This window comes from Martes martes (assembly GCF_963455335.1).
Source record: "Martes martes genome assembly, chromosome: 7".
NCBI classification, from domain to species: domain Eukaryota; kingdom Metazoa; phylum Chordata; class Mammalia; order Carnivora; family Mustelidae; genus Martes; species Martes martes.
The window spans coordinates 36556159-36571988 of record NC_137894.1 but is presented as its reverse complement, the minus strand read 5'-3'; the positions used below and the strand labels follow the sequence as shown (position 1 = coordinate 36571988).

The 15830-nt window shown below is 44.0% G+C and overlaps 1 protein-coding gene and 1 long non-coding RNA gene across 2 annotated transcripts in view; one reads left to right on the top strand and one right to left on the bottom strand.

The window, feature by feature from the left end:
• Positions 1 to 1582: 1582 nt before the first annotated feature.
• On the bottom strand, positions 1583 to 3882 carry LOC308345339. The gene is made up of 3 exons (XR_013967054.1): positions 3599 to 3882; positions 3321 to 3486; positions 1583 to 1836 (listed from the first exon to the last, which is right to left on the bottom strand). It is a non-coding gene; the product is annotated as an uncharacterized lncRNA (long non-coding RNA).
• A 78-nt stretch (positions 3883 to 3960) lies between these two features.
• RAB27A (RAB27A, member RAS oncogene family) overlaps positions 3961 to 15830 on the top strand; it is a 77841-nt gene continuing 65971 nt past the window's right edge. The window contains exon 1 of the mRNA XM_080807400.1: positions 3961 to 4083. The gene's annotated coding sequence lies outside the window, so the exon portion shown is untranslated. The remainder of the gene's footprint in view (positions 4084 to 15830) is intronic.

Genomic DNA, 15830 nt, shown 5'->3' with positions numbered 1-15830 from the left:
TGGACTCTCATGTCAATTCTTTTCATACACATGTTTATTCTTATGTCAGTACCACACTGTTTTGATTACTGCATCTTGTATTAACTTTTGAAATCAGAAAGTGAGTCCATCTTTTTTTTTTTTCCCCCAAGATTGTTTTGGCTATTTCAGGTGCTCTGCAATTTCACGTGAATTTTGGGATCAACTTCCATCCCTGCAAAAAATCTTGATAAAGTTAATTTTGATAAGGATTGTGTTGAATATGTAGATTGCTTTGGGACATATTGCTATCTTTATAATATTAGGTAAAGATGAACATGGACTATCTTCATTTATTAAGTCTTCTTTCATTTCTTTCAGTAGTGTTTTGTAGTTTTTAGTGTATAAACCCTGCACCTCTTTGGTTAAATTGAGTCCTAAGTATTTTATTCTTTTTTTTTTTTTAAGATTTTATTTATTTATTTGACAGAGATCACAAGTAGGCAGAGAGGCAGGCAGAGAGAGGGGGAAGCAGGCTCCCTGCTGAGCAGAGAGACCAATGCGGGGCTCGATCTCAGGACCTGAGATCATGACCTGAGCGGAAGGCAGAGGCTTAACCCACCCAGGTGCCACCCATGTGCCCCTGTTTTATTCTTTTTGATGCTATTTCAAGTAGGGGTTTTTCCTTAATTTCCTTTTCAGATTATTTACTGCCAATGCGTAGAAATACAACTGACCCTGTATTCTGATCTTTGCTTATTTATTAGCTCTAATAGTTTTTTTGTAGATATTTTAGATATAATCATGTGCCTGTTCCTTTTATTCTCGAAGGGTATTTAGAAATCAAAATCTGCATGCTAATGTATTCATAACTACTGTGATATAGTTGCTTTTAGGATCTCTTAGCAGACATTGCTGTAAAGTACATACATACATGCGTATCAATATACAATTCTATTCCTATCTAGTTTACATATTAAAAATCATGAGTTCTTACTGATATTTCCAATTTCCACCCCATTAAGTGATACTGGAGTGGGACTGTGAATGTTTCAAGCAACAACCAGCAGTGTCAGAAAAGACCCAGAGTAGGAAGCAAGGTTATACTGTGACCAATTCTGTGACTAGAGTATGAAGTGGTGTAGAGAGGATTTTGAAATGGTATACAAGATATATTCAATATATTTAGTTTCTGTCATAACTTTTTCTCTTTGTTTTCTTCCTACTTCTCTGGGCACTCTTTTCTCAGACTTCATTAACTGAGTGATCCTCTGGGTTTTGTACCAAGCTTCCTCTTTGCCCTCTTAGTACATTTTCTAGACTAGCTCATTGACTTTCATGTCTTTGAGTACCCCCTTGGACAATAACTTCTGTCCTTGTGTTCTGTGCTTCAGATCAGCCTGTTCAGTTGCATACTGAACAGTTTCACTTGTATGTTCTCGGAGCTCTGATATGTCAAAGTTAAAATGTCTAAACTTGTTCATTGTGGTCTATTTCACCCTGTTGCAATAGGGCCCTCTTCCTTTTGCTCAAGGGTTTCAAGTTGCCCAAATCAGAAACAGGCATTTTCATGGATTTCTCTGTCTCCCTCACCAGCTACAATCATGTCTTGATTTACTCTCCTAAATATCTCAAATCTGTTTATTCATTTTCATCCTCATGGTCATGGGATAATAATAATAACCAGATATAACAATAATAACCAGATTATTGTTATTCCTTACTTGGATTTCAGCATGCTAACTGGTCTCTGAAACCCATTCTTAACCTTAATAGGCATTTAGAAAATGAGTTCTAAGTTCTAGTCCTGGCTGTGCCACTTTCAGCTGTATGATCTCGGTCAGGTTGCTTCATGGCTTTCAGGCTCAGTTTCCTTATCTGTAATACAAAGACAGGAATAGTACTTATTTCAGAGGGCACTTGTGAGAGGTATATGAGGAGATATATGCAAATTTCTTAGCATATTGGCTGATTCATAGTAAGTGGTCAATAAACTATAATCATTCCAGAGTTCTTCAAAATCCAGCCTCTGCTATTCCTCCAGTCTCCTCCCTGATTGCTTCCTTCTACTCAGTTTTTCTGAACTAATATAGGATAGTGTCTTTTGGCTCCAAGTCTCTTCTCTGTTCTCTTTTCTTAGAATTCTCTTCTCCCTCATCTCCCTTATTCATCCTTCTTAATTTATATATCACTTTCTCTGGGAAGTCTTGATTTGGTGTCACTTATTTGTGTTCCAGTAACACACTTACTTCCCTTATTGATGATCTTATGTCACCACATTGAAATTAACTGCTTACTTGCTGGTCTTTCAAACTCCTGAGGGTAGGGACCAATTTACCTTGTTCGCTATTCCAACCCTGGTACCTAATTTGGACTCATTCAGTGAATGAAAGGATAATGAATGGGCCACGTTACCATTGTCTGTTTTTTGATCTGCTTGGTAAGCTCGTGGTTACAGTCCCCTTTAGGAGTGGGGAAGATTGAAGGGAAGTCTCTTGTATCATATCAGCCACTAACAGTTGCTTCATTGTTTGCCCCCAACTATTAGCTGATCAGTAAATCCCAGGACTGTTCCTTTACACATGAACCTGGGGCTACTTTTCCTGCCAGCCTCCACCAACAACAGTCTGATGGCCTTTCTCAGCTGGGGAAAATCCTTGACACTATCACCCTACTGAAGTCTGTTATCTCTAACTCTGAGATTACTCTGTTATATTTCCCTATAAATATTAGATTGGATGCATGTTCAATATTTCACAATTTCATATGTTTATGCTATAGTGATTTTGTAAATTGGACACATATTTGAGAAGCTAATTGCATTGTAGCATAAACTGTGAGTAGCTGCAAACTCGAAGTATGATGGGTTTGGGGGCGTGGGCCTGGGACCGCTGGAATTTGTGGTGGAAGTAGACGGTAAGAGAAGCCGGATTAGGGTTTTCAATCATTTTTTGCTCTTCTTAGATGTAGAATTATTCGGTTCAGACGTGCTTTGGCTGGGAGCCCACAGAAGCAAGGCCAAAGGCCATTGTCCATACCTCGAGGCCACTGGAAGAGAAATTTGTCTGGCTCTGAGTGGTAACCTGGTGGCCTGAACCCCCTTCGCAGCTGCAGCTCCAAGCGGACGCATACGTACCCTTCAGCGCTGAGAGAAGGAAGCCGCTGGGGGGCAGCAAAGGCTCGCAAAGGTCTCCTCACAGCTGCTTTTTTATTTTTATTTTTTTTTAAATCTTGCTGCATTTTGCCTTCTCTCTCTTTTTTAAACGAATTGCTTTTAGAAATTTGGAGTAATTCTCTAAACCGAACTACCCTGAATGAGCAGAGACCCCGTTTATTTCCTCTCAGAAATACATTTTTCTTACCAGGATTTTACTTTTCCTCCCTCCTGTCATTTCCAAGAATCCCAGAGCTGGAAGGCCAGGCCCAGGCGCATCCGAGTGAGGAAGGAGCTGGCGAGGTGGGCTGGACAGTGGCAGAGCCGGACGTTCAGCGCGGATCCGGCCGCTAGGGAGCTGGACCAGGGAGGACCTGCAACGGGAAGGAGCGTACTGGGCCCCAGGAGCCCTGGGTGGGGCCGGCTTTGCAGCCGCTCAGCACCCCTGGCTCCTACAGCGGAGTGATCTGATGCCCTGGAAAATACCTTTAGAACTTGGCCTTTGGGGGAGGAGATTTGGCCAGAGTTCCCAAACCACACCTGGCAGGTCACGGATCCTGGAGAAGTTTGGAAATGTCACGTCTGTGTCTCCACACGAAAACAACTCTCCAAGGTTTCACACTTTCCAGGAAAGGCCCATGGAGACCTGATAATAGGCCAAACGAAGCGTGCGGGAGCCTTTCCGTGGCCCACAAGAGGACCCGCGGCAGGTGCGGCGGGACCCGGAGCTGCGAGCGTGGAGGCGTCCGCAAAGCGCCCTCGCGGAGTCGGGCGGGGTGCTCCCTGAGGTGACAGGAGGAAGCGGGAGGTGGAGGGTGGAGAGGAGGTCCCGCCCCCACCTCGCTCTCCTTTACGGGAAGTGATGTGGGGCCAGACGGAAAATACCCGCCAAGGACCCAAAAAGGGCCGGCAACCCGAGGACGCGGCGCGCGCGCAAGCACAGCGGCGCGGGGACAGCGAGCTCCAGCCAGGTGAGCCCCGCGGCTGCGGGGAGTGTGGGAGGCCGGCCGGACCCCCGGCGGCCGGTGGGGTCCGCTCCAGCCGGGAGAGCCCAGCGCGCTAGCGGGCGACTGGCAGGGCTGGCCCTGGGGCTAGCAGGGGAGGCGGCGAGTCCTCGCCCAGCTTCTGCGCGAGTGAGCCCGCCCGAAAAGTTGCTTTGCCCCCCGAGGCTCTCAGCGCAGACCCACGGGGACAACCGCCGGGGGTTGGGGGGCGGCATGGGCGGGGCGCCGGTTAGCAGTTCCAGGTTTGGGACGGGGCTGAGGTCCCCTCCGGGGGGGCATCTAGGCACTTGGGTCCCCGTCGGGGAGGGCAGTGGGGGAAGGAAACTTCGCTGGCGCGAGAGGAGGAAGGTCCCAGACCTCCTGCACTGGCCGGTAGTTCTTTCCTCCCTCCTGTGGTTCTCAGTTTAATTACTTAACGTCTTTACATCCTTGTTGATAAGGGTCTGGACGGCAAACTGGCCGGGTGAGCGAGGGTTCTCCCTTACCCTGTCAGGCAGGCAGGAAACCCAACCGGGCGTCCGGCCCCTGGATCTCCACTGGTGGTAGGGCTGATGTGGAGGCAGGTTTGGTAACTATTGCCGAATCCTTGTCTCTGTTTCAGTAGATCACCAATTAGGCCAAGTCAGGCCTCAGGAGAAGGATATCTTGTGAGCCCTTGATTTTATCTTCCCAGCTTTTGACTTCTGCTGGCCACCTAGGCCACATGGCCACAGAATGTTCTGCCACAGGGTCCTCTTCCTTACCTCTGTGGGGTAACAGCTGTTTTTTCCTACTCCATGGATTCTTGCTTTCTGGCTGGTTCTTCACTCAGATGTTGGGAGGGGAAGTAGTTAGTGTTAATGTCCTGTAAGTTTTCTGTAGTTATTGCTTTTTCAATTTATTGGTGGTCTATTGTTCCTATCCCCCCCCCGCCCCTTTTTTTGCCTTTTTAAAAACTTGTTTTAGGGACAAAACAATCTGGAAAATAGGGTTCTACAGATGGCTAGAGATTAAGAAAGGTTCATAAAGTACTGAAAGCACTTGACTAAAGATAATTTTTTTCTTGTATTTTATGTTGGTTTTCATTCCTACTTTCTTCTTTCTTTTTAAATCATGAATTTATTTTATTTTCATGCCTGAAGCCAACTCATTTAGCTATCTCAGCCTTTCTTCTTTCTTTCCTTCCTTCTCTCTCTCCCTTGCTCCCTCCCTCTCCCTTTCTTTCTTCCTCCCTCCCTCCCTCTTCCTTCTTCCCTTCTTCCCCCTTTCTTTCTTCTTCCTCCCTCCCCCTTCTTTCTTCCTCCCTTCTCTCCCCTCCCTTCCCCTCCCTTCTTCCTTCCTTCCTCCTAATTCTGCTCCATTGATCTATTTGTCTATCCTTATGCTAGTATCGTACTGTCTTTATTAGTGTAGTTATGTAGTACATTTTGAGAGTGGGAAGTGTGAGTCCTCCTATGTTGCTCTTCTTTTTTTGAAATTGTTCTGGCTATCCTGGGTCTCTTGAATTTTCATATGAAATTTAAGATCAGTTTCCTAATTTCTGTTGCTTTGGTTTTAGAACAGATGTAAGGGTTTTGAAGTAGGCAATAATCTCTAGGAACCAGACTCTTGACTTCCCTCTTCCAAATCTGCTCTTCACTTAGTCTTTTCCATCTCAGTTCATAGCAATTTTACTCTTCTAGATGCTCAGACTAGACACTGTGGAGTGACCCTTGATTCTTTTCTGTCATTCCTACATTTAATTCTTCAGTGAATCTCCTTGGTTCTACTTTGAAAAAATATATATCTCTGACCATTTCCACTGCTTCTCCCAAGATCTTGTCATTTCTGTCACTGCAGAAATTACTGCAAAAGCTCCCAGCAGGGTCATCGTGCATCTACCCTCACTAGTCTACAGTGTGTTTTCAACATAGCAGCCAGAGGTCATTATGCCACTCACTCCTCTGTTCACAACTCTCCGATAGCTTTTTTTTTTTTTTTAAGATTTTATTTATTTATTTGACAGACAGAGATCCCAAGTAGGCAGAGAGGCGAGCAGAGGGAGAGAGGGGAGGAAGCAGGCTCCCTGCTGAGCAGAGAGCCCAATGTGAGGCTCGATCCCAGGACCCTGGGATCATGACCCGAGCTGAAGGCAGAGGCCTTAACCACTGAGCCACCCAGGCGCCCTCCGATAGCTTTTTATCTTAGAAGAAAAACAAAGTCCTCATCATGGCCAACAGACCCCTTATGTGGGCTGTGGCTTTGTCTTCCATCATTCTCCCCTTGCCTCCTCCACTTCACCCACTCCTTAAGACCTTTGCATTTGTTCCTTCCTCTGCCTGGAATGCTTTTTCCTTCAAATGTCTGCATGGGTTTCTCACTCATTTCATCCAAGTCAAAAGTCATTTCTTTAGGGAGGCTTACTTGAATCATCCCATCTAAAACAGCATCCCTCACCCCACCCATAATTTTTTGCCCCCTAACTTTGCCTTATTTTTCTTCAGAGTATCTATAGCAATAATTGTCATTACACACACACACACACACACACACACACACACACACACAGTCTCTCTCTCTCACATGCACATACTCTCTCTCTCCCTCTCACACACACACACAACTATTGTCTCCCACTGGTAGAATAGGCTTCATGAAGGTCAGGAATTTATCTTCACTATGGTGTACATAGCACCTAGAATGGTTTCTGGCGTGTAGTAAACTCTAAAAACTATGTGTTGAAAGAATGAAAAGGGAACGAGAGACTGAGAAACGAGGATCACTCTGTTGTTCCTTTCTCTCTGTTCCTTCACACTTCACCTAAGAGAAGCAATGTCCATAGTTACACTAACATCTCCCATGTCTGTCCTATTCTATCCTTTTATTCCCCCATGACAATGGTTTAAGCCTGCATGGAAAGGGAAAGGCTTTGGGTTCTTCCCACAGTGGCAGTGGGGAGCCCTCTTCTCTATAGCCTGGGCAGACTGTGTGGGGGCATTTGGCTCTTCCCTCCAGTGATACCCTTCTTGTGTGTCAAATCAAGAAAATAGAAATTCATTTCTTGATGAATATTTTGCACTACAGTGAATTAATCTTTCTCTGGCTTCTAACTGAAATTGCAACTCCTGACCCACATTTTGGCATTTAATTACATAACTTCTTTAGACCGTCAACTGTTTATATATATGTTGTCTTATATGTCTTATGGCTGGATCGTAATATCCTAGAGGCAGAGTATGACTTCAGCTCACTTTTTAATGTTTATACTGCAAGGTATCTTGGATAAAAGGAATGTTCAATAAACTTTTGCTGAGTATACCAATAAGTTAATGAATTAACCTGGATTTATTTTTATCATTGGAAACTTCTAGTGCATACATTTAATTTTTCTTAGCCAACAGCTGTAAATATCTTGTTTTAGTCTACCTTATTCTGCTGCTTCTGACAGAGCAGTATTGACTACAGTTGAATAGGATTTCCTGCTGCCCTTCCTCAGCGAGAATTGAATTAATCAGCCTAGAGAGTATGGTAATTAATCTTACAAGTTATTTAAAAATTGAATATGCCTTCCATTATTATTTAAACTTATCTTGGGATGTGCTCTGTTTGTATCTTCACTGAAAAATATGGAAAAGGATTATTTATACATATATCGGGGATGTATACAAATATATATTTTCTCTAATGAATTATAGGTTTAACCCTCCCTGAAAAACAAAACAGAGCTTGCGTATTTAAAGTCTGAGCCCCTAACTAACTAGATGGGGGAAATCCTTTCACAATGTAAATGTTCATCAAATTATCATGAAGTATACTTTCAACACCTTGCAGTTTTGTTTGTCAGTTTTACCCCAATAAAGCTAAAATTAAGAAAAAATAGTGTGAGCCCCAAAGAAGCAAGATTGTGTTGCCATTATCAAAACAAGATTGCCTTCCGAAGAGAGTAATTTTTCTCTTTCACGGCTTTTGCTTTTTTATGCCTTGTGCAGTTTTTACTAGAACCACATTTATTCCCCTGCTTCTTGGTCAGGAAGTTTAAGTTTACGATCTGGTTTCCCTTAAGCTGATTACCTTGGGAGCAGACGTGAGCCCTGAGTTGGAGGAAGAGATAAAGGGTTTGTAATTAACTTTATGTCCGGAGGGTGAGCTGCGGAGCAGGGAGCATTGAGCTCCACTGGCCTCCTGTCTGGTCCTGCCGCAGAGAAGGCACAGCACGTTCTCTGTTCTGTATGAGTGAGGTCTACTAACACTCACATTTTATTTACTGTTAACTCAAATTTGATGCCTCGCTTACTTAAGAGGAAAGTTGAGAGTCATTATTCCATTTGTTTGTTTCTGGCCTCTGTATATGTTACTCTTGGGAAGGCCTTGTATTTAGTGCCCCAGCCACTTTAGAACTACCCGCATGTTTGGAATCAGAGTTTTGATTCTTAAAATCGAACTTTTAATGTGGGGTTGGAGGTAGGGTGCTAGATTTAGCAAGTGAAAAAAAAAATTTGCATTTTGGATAAACAATGAATAACTTCTTACTATAAGTGTATTCCATAAATACTTGTACTAAGGAACTATTTGTTGTTTTTATGAAATGCAAATGTAACTTGTTATCTTGTATTTAGTCTGTCAACTCTAGTCTGATAAACCGTTTATGAGTAGGAAATGAATTGATCATGATAATGTCCAAAGAGTGAGTGACCTATGGCTTATTTTGGTGACCATACATGTGTCTATCTTAAGGACAGAGAGGGGGCACCTTGCTGGCTCAGTCGGTGGAGCGTACAACCAGTGACCTTGGGGTTATGGGTTTGAGCCCCACATTGGGTGTAGCGATTGCTTAAAAAAAAAATCTTTAAGGACAGAGAAGACTTATAAGCTCAAGGAGTATAAAAAAATGGAAGGAAGTGGAGGACTTAGTTTTATTTTAGTTATTTGTAGTTAGGAAACTCATATCCACAGACTTTAAGTCACTTTGTAGGATCACAGAGTTGGTGGAAGAGTCATGACTGGAACTCCAGGCACAGTGGTTGGTCTGTTGCATAGTATCTTCCTATAAGATATATCTATATCTATATCTATATCTATATCTATATCTATATATCTTTTCTTTTTTTTTTTAAAGATTTTATTTATTTATTTGACAGAGAGAGATCACAAGTAGGCAGAGAGAGAGGAGGAAGCAGGCTCCCTGCTGAGCAGAGAGCCCGAAGTGGGGCTTGATCCCAGGACCCTGGGATCATGACCTGAGCCGAAGGCAGAGACCCTAACCCACTGAGCCACCCAGGCGCCCCTCTATATATCTTTTCCTTGACCCTTAATCACTCTTTTTTTTTTTTTAATTCCAATATAGTTAACAGACAGTGTTATATTAGTTTCAGGTGTACAATATAGTGATTCAGCATTTCCCACCCGAAATCACTTCTGTTGTCACCATCCTATGTTCACTCCCTTACCACACAGTCCTTCCAGTCCCCAGATCCAGTGGCAGGCAAAGCCACTCTCATGAGACACCCTTGACTTTTCTTGGAGAGCCACATGACTGTCAAAAACCACCATTTGGTTGTATTCCCGTGATGATGCCCAAAAGCCCGTTATTCAATGTGTTTTTATTCCTTTTGAGGTCTTGTTAATAATTTTGTCCCCTTTAAGTTTTGATGCTTTGATTATAGTTGACTTACTGAGAGTAATTTCACAACAACGAAATATTGTCTTATTGACAGCCTGCTTGCTTTGTGGCCTACTCCTGTGAAACTCCTCTTTGCGTTGCTTTGTGGTACATCAAATATGGAAGATCTATGGGAAGAATAAATAAATTACATAGATATAGGTGACTTGCCCTGTAGAGATGTGTTCTTATAAAACACTGAGTTATTTTACTATTATCTTAAAATTATTTATACTTATTTAAGAAAGCAATCTTGAAAATGAACATGCTTCCTCTGTCACTAGAATACTGTATTTCAGAGCCACTAATTAGTTTTTTTCATAGATTCGTTGATTAATTCATGTAAAGCCTTACCAGCTGCCAGGTCAAAGCATAATAATAAAATTGGTTGCCAAGAGACTGAAAAATCTGTTCATTCTTATTAACCGCAGTTCATGTATCCTACCCTGATCCCACCACATGGGTGGCTGGTCAAGTCTTATCTGAGTATGACTGGTTACTTATCTCCTATGTATTTGTACCATTAAAAGCAAAGACAAGGTGTCAGTCAACTAACTAAACCTTATGATAAGGTACTTTTATTCTTGTTATACCAACCCTAAGATGGGGAGGAATAAGACATATAGATATAGGTCATGAATTAAATGTTCATTTGAGATACCTAAGAATTTTAAAATATAATCTATGGTGGTGGCCAGGATTTCTTTGTTTCCTACAAATTGTGATTGGTTTTCATAATGAATCTCACCGCTGCAAGGGGGTGACCCCAAGAATGAGTAAAAAGGTCTAGCAGTCTTTAAAAAGAGAAGGTATTATTCTTGTTTGATACTGGAGACCAGATGTGGCCAAAGAAGCTGCTTGGCTATTCCTGACTGGGCTTCCGTTGTCAGGGACAAGGTCACGTGTCCATTGCCCTGTTCTGCTTCGGCACAGAAAGCCATGAAGTGGGTTGTGATGCTTCCTCAGGGAGTGACTCACCCCTATGTTCTAGAGCTCCTGCTTGAATGTGGGGGAGCCAACGTAGCTGGGACTTAGAAGGCCGGGTGTTAGTCTCTAATATTGCTAATAATTTACTATGTGATACTGTGCCAGTGGTTCTCAGTTAGGGCTGATTTTGACCCTCTCCTCCCCTGGGGACATTTGGCAATATCTGGAGACAGTTTTGGTTGTCAAAACTGAAGAGTTACTACTGGCATTTAGTGGATAGAGACACAGGACAGCCCCTCATGACAAAAGATTGCTCTGCCCAAAAGACGAATGGTGCCAAGGCTGAAAAACCCCACATTAGACAAATCCGTGAATCTCCCTGGCCTAACATTTTTCTGAGTTACCCATTTTCTCTATCCAGTGAAGTTCCCTAAGACTGACTCCACCACTATTGTCTTTTCCACCTCTCATTTACCCTGATTCTAAGTTATTGAATGTAGAATAGGGTCCTGGTGTTGACACTGATGGGCAGTGGGGACTGTGAACCCCTGCCCTCAGTAATCACATGGAGGAGATCCTTGTAGGGGTGCCAGGTGGACCATCTGAGAGGAATGGTCGCTGTGGGGACAGTGTCCACAGGAGGTCTGGCATGTGATGCAGCATAACTGGAAGCCTGCCAGAAACCCAAAGAGAGCACCGTGACTGAATGCTTGGTCTCTAAATTCCTCAGAGCCCTGTGCTCTCCACACCTATGCACGAGGAGCTTTCAGCTGACCAGGACTGTCTACTCCCCGGGTTTCCAGCCAGCGTCCATACTCTTGTGCCAGGGGTGTCTTGGACATCAGAGTTTCCCAAGGAAATATTAAGATGGGCAGTTTCCAGGGCACCTGGGTGGCTCAGAGGGTTAAGCCTCTGCCTTCAGCTCAGGTCATGATGCTGGGATCGAGCCCCGAATCGGGCTCTCTGCTTGGCGGGAAGCCTGCTTCCCGCCGCCCCCCTCTGCCTGCCTCTCTGCCTACTTGTGATCTCTCTCTCTCTCTGTCAAATAAATAAATAAAATATTTTTTAAAAAAGATGGACAGTTTCCTCACGAACACCTGATTTTCTGCTTAACTAGAGCCTCTCTGAAAGATTTAAAAGTCAACAACAAAAACTCCCTACGCTAGGTCACCAGCCCATTTTGCCACCCGGGGAAGGAAACCTCATTTGCTGTGCTTCGAGCATCATGTAATTCAAGTGGTGGTAGGCCCTAGAAGCCAGGTGGCTTAGCCTTCGCTCCAGCTCACAAGTTCAGAGCTGTGCTCCAGGTCACATGGTTAATTGATGACAGAGAAGGTTCTAGAAGACAGGTCTGTCTGCTGGTTCTCCTCTGTGTTCTTTCCATGTCCCTATGCTCCTATTTCTTGATTGTAACCAGGTATAACACGGGCAGGACAAAATTGTGTTGTTTTGTTGTTTAACTTTCAGATGGAACTTTCACAAACTATATCTCTTCCTTGACCCTTCTGAAATATCACAGGAAGTGAAACAAGTATATTATGATTTTAACCTAAATTAAAGCCATCCAGAAATAACTGGGCACTTGCTATGGTGACGTGCCAGGTGCCAGTGAAAGGCCACCATCCTTTCTTCCCTATATTGCTGCTTTTCTGGTCCCATTCTTGCCCCCTCCCCCGGCCCCTGCTACAGCCCATTCCTCACACAAAACCAGTGATCTTCAAACAATGTACATCCTTCTTCTGCATTAAATTCCTCTGCCATTTCCCACCGCAGTGGGGATAAGATTCAGATGTTCTGACCGTGCTCTGTAGGGGTCTCCGTGATCTGGGCTCTGCTGGCCTCTATGACCTCAGCTCATCCCTGTGCCTCCATCTCCAGGCTCATCTCCTTCCTTTCTGTCTCTTTGAGGTGCCAAGCTCATTCCCTCCTCAGAGCCTTTGCACTTGCCCTTGCTGGCCTCTTGGCATCATTCAGATTTAATTTCAAATATCACCTCTTCAAAGAGGCGGGTGATGACTTTCATCCTGATGACTCTGTTAAAAGTAGCCTCTGGACACTCACTATCCTATTATTGGGTTGTTGTCTTCACCGTATCCTTATGTTCACTTATTTATTGTATCTCTCTCTTCCTGCTAAAATGTTCTCTCCACAGGGCAGGAACTTTCTCTGTTTTGTGAAGTGCTACGTGTTTAACTCCCAGAATCATACCTGGCACATGACAGACGATAATGAATGAATGACAGGGACACATGAATGGCTCTGCCTTCGGCTCAGGTCATGATCCCAGGGTCCTGGGATGGAGCCCCATGTCAGGCTCCCTGCTCAGCAGGGAGTCGGCTTTTCCCTCTGCCCCTCACCCTGCTCGTGCTCTCTCTCATGCTTTCTCTCTCTCTCAAATAAATAGACTCTTTAAAAAAATGAATGAGGGGAACCTGGGTGGCTCAGTGGGTTAAGCCACTGCCTTCAGCTCAGGTCATGATCCCAGGGTCCTAGGATCGAGCCCCACATCAGGCTTTCTGCTCAGCAGGGAGCCTGCTTTCTTTCCTCTCTCTGCCTGCCTCTCTGCCTACTTGTGATCTCTGTCTGTCAAATAAATAAATAAAATCTTAAAAAAACAAACAAACAAACAAACAAACAAACAAAAAAACACCCTGTCCCTCTGCCAACCCATACCATTAAAGAAAAAAAAAATGAATGACTGAATGACAGAGTAAGTAAATGAGCAGTTGGTGATAGAGAAGATTACTTTACAGATTTAGTGCTATGTAATTCCTGTTTTCTCTTATATGTTAGACTTTATTTTTTAAACTAAAACCAGAATGCTAGTTTACTGATTGATGAGAAGTGGAACTGTTAGCAGTTTTTCCTTTGAGGACTAATGTACTTGCTTCCTGCAGTAAAACTCCATGGGGAGCACATATAAAAGAAGACAGCTACTTGGTAAGCACAGACTCAGGGCACAGGGACTTAGAAATCAAAAAGATCCGAGAGCTGCAGTGCTGGAAGAGGCCCGAAAGATCACTGTGGTAATGGTTCCTCGCAACTGGCTGCCTGTGAAAATCACACGGGGAGATTTAGTAAAACATACCCACACAAAGCCACACATCTTCCAGTCTCTCCTTTGCAGATTCTAATTTGTTAGTTTGCAGCCCCGCCTGGGGAATCCACGTTTTCTTTGAAATGCTGCCAAAACGGGGGATGGCGCACAACCAGGTTTGGAAACCAATGACTGAGCCCACCCCTGTTTCCAGATAAGTAAACTGAGGTTCAGAGAGATTAAGTGCCTCCCTTACTCAGGCTCTCATGTAGGGTGAGCAGAGAGATGACACTCAACTCTCCCAGCCCTCTCTCTGCACTGTTCACAGAATGTGACCACAAAGATTCTCAAGGGCAGAGGCAGCACTGCCTCGGAAATTGCTGGTTTATTACTTTTTTTCTTTGTTTACATAAAACTAACTAGTCTCCTGTCAAACAGGAAATGCATACAGCCTAGTTTTTCTTTTTTATGACAAAGTGTCAGATCAATTAGATTTAGATTCTGGGGCTGCAAAATGACGATCAGAGGGTAGTTCTGGGACCAACACCATCAGCACCTCCTGGAACTTGTTAGAAATGCAGATTCTTACCAACACCATCAGCACCTCCTGGAACTTGTTAGAAATGCAGATTACTTACTCAGTACTGAATCTGAAACTCTGGAGGTAGGGCCCACAGTCTGTATTTTATTTTATTTTATAGATTTTATTTATTTATTTGACAGAGAGAGAGAGAGAGAGAGCACAAGTGAGCACAGCAGGGGGAGCGGTTCAGGAAGGAGAAGAAGGCTCCCTGAGCAGGGAGCCTGATGCAGGGCTCGATCCCAGGACCCTGGGATCATGACCTGAGCCGAAGGCAGATGCTTAACTGACTGTGCCCCCCAGGCACCCCTACACAGTCTGTATTTTAAAGCCATCCAGAAGATTCTGATGCACACTCAAGTTTGAGAACCACTGTCCATGGGTACATTTTGCAGTTCAACCATTGGGTAAAGCTGCTGGCCTTGGCCTTTTAGCCTTTTAGTGACTCATTAACATCAAGACCTCAAGTTAAGCTAGCCATCTGCTTTCTTTGGTGACATTTATTCAAAACAGGGCCCCTGGTTATCGGTCTTCATTAGAATGCCATACAAAGGGAAGGAGGGGGAGGGATTAATACTTACTGAGCACCTGCTATGTATGAGGAGCCCTATGTGAGGCTATTACTTCTCTCATTTAATTCTCGCCACCATCCTGCTAGGTGGGTATTAGTATTCGTATTTCACAGATTTGGGATAGGGAGGCTGGTAGAGGTTAAACATGGTTTTCTCTATGGGTCCTTTGACATTTTGCTATCTGTAGTCTCCCTACAATAGCTGCTCTCAACCCTTCTTATGGATAACCAGGAATCCCCTGGGAAGCTTGTTATGCATGCAGATTCCCTAGCCTCTCTCAGAGATCCTAATTCCGAAGCCTGGTTGGAACCCAGGATTCTGGATTCTGCTGCTAGTGGGCATCTGGCCATACTTGGAGAAATCCTATCCTAGCTCCACCCCCAGGTGGTTAGAGCAGGTGCTCCTCAAGGTTTTGATGAGGGCCTGTGGTTCTCCCGTGTTTCGTGTGCTCGCAGGCCTTGGGCACTGGGTGGGGATGTTGGCAAAACAAATATGAGCCTAGGAGGAGGAAGCTTGGGGGTGTGTATAGTCTCATATTTCTACTCTCTGCTGCCGCTTAGAGGGTTCCTAGGCCATGTTTTGGCTTGAGTAACTTGATCCTTTTTGCTATCTATCCCAAATTGTGCAGCTTTTCTTAGAGCAACTTCACCCTTGTGTTGGTGGGATGCACAGTTGTGAGCACTTTCCTCCAGGCTGTAATTAATATCTATCGAATTCTGAGTTGCTTCAGCTTTTGCGGTCAGAAATGGGGTTTCATCTGTTTGATGATAACATACGTACTTATTTTTTAGGGATAGAATTGACATATTTTAACGAATGAGATGTCAGTCCATTAGGAGACTATATGATTTGGTTCTATTATGAAGGAAAAAAAGTAAGATGCAAAGTAAAAAAGAACGCTCTTATTCTGCCTGATGTCCTTCCATGCGAGGTGGCATGCCGATTGGTCCATAGGTTTGGAAGCAGCTACCGACATACATA